Genomic DNA, 1,540 nt, shown 5'->3' on the forward strand with positions numbered 1-1,540 from the left:
CAACTTTCTGAGGAGGTTCATTCCTAATTATGCTGAAATGGCTAAAGGTTTTACACGTCTTTTCAAAAAGGAGATACCATTTCATTGGGATCAGGTTGCGCAAGCTTCCTTTGATGCTCTTAAAGATACCTTGATTAGAGCTTCATTAATGTATTCTCCAAATTACCAAAATGAGTATTCCCTGTATCTTGCTGCTGCAGATACAACCATTGGCATGGTTTTAGTCCAGGAAGACAATGGGATTGAACATCTGATTTATTACTTGAGCCGTAATCTCAACGATACTGAAAGTAAATACTCTTATGTCAAAAAACTAGCTTTGGCAACTGTGCAAGCTGTTCAAAGATTTTGCCATTATATCCTGTTACGGAAAACAACTGTCATTTAAGATTGCAACCCTATGACATACATTTTGTCACGCAATTGCTCGGAGGCAAATACTCAAAATGGATAGTTATTTTATAGGAGTTTTATTTGGAATTCATCAAGTCCAAATCAAAGAAATCTCTAGTTTTTGTTGAGTTACTATGTGACCTTCCCTCGACCTCCATTTATTCAACATCTGAACCATCAATTTTGGATGAGTCTTTATTTCTAATTTCGTCATCTGACGCATGGTATGGAGATATACTGATCTATCTCTAGACCCAAACTTTCTGACAAGATACCTCTCGCTCGCAACAACGACGTATTCGTTACCAAGCCAAAGATTATCTGATCATTGGTGACATACTTTACCATCGTGGTATTGATACCGTTTTACAGAGGTTCCTCACGCATGAGGAAGTCGAGAAAGCATTGAATGCTTTCCATTCAGGTGCCTGTGGTGGACACTTATCTAGATATGCAACTGCACAGAGAATTCTCCATTCTGGTTACTTTTGGCCAACTATATTTAAAGATTGTATTATCACTGTCAGAAGTTGTCATGCATGCCAGATATATGACCGAAAAACCATATTACCACCTACACCATTGCATCTAGTCATTGTTGTTGGCCCATTCGCTAAATGGGGCATTTATTTTATGACATGTAACCCCACCTCGGCTGGGGGGCATGGGTATATTATAGTCGTCGTTGACTATTTTACCAAATGGGCCGAGGCGATGCCAACATTAAACAACAGTGGTGAAACAATTGCTCTTTTCTTTTTTAACCGTGTGGTTGCCCAGTTTGGTGTACCACAAGCCATAGTTATAGATCATAGGTCGCATTTTTTCATTCACATGATGGCTGAATTGACTGCTAAGTTAGGACTGTCACATGATAGTTCTACCCCGTATTACCTGCAAGCGAATGGACAAGTTGAGGCCATCAACAAAGTCCTGAAGTGGATGTTGCAAAGAATGATAGGGGTTCATAAGAGAAACTGGCACTTAATCCTGTACTCTGCCTTGTGGGCATATTGAACCTCGGTGAGAAATGCAACTGGATTCACACCCTTTCAGTTGGTGTATGGTTTGGAAGACATCTTACCGATACAATGCGAAATTTCATTGCTCAAACTCATGATTGACCTGTTACCCGACACTTCTAAGA

This window comes from Pinus tabuliformis, chromosome 9 (assembly GCF_031772625.1).
Source record: "Pinus tabuliformis cultivar Carrire ecotype Pingquan chromosome 9, CPIR1, whole genome shotgun sequence".
NCBI classification, from domain to species: domain Eukaryota; kingdom Viridiplantae; phylum Streptophyta; class Pinopsida; order Pinales; family Pinaceae; genus Pinus; species Pinus tabuliformis.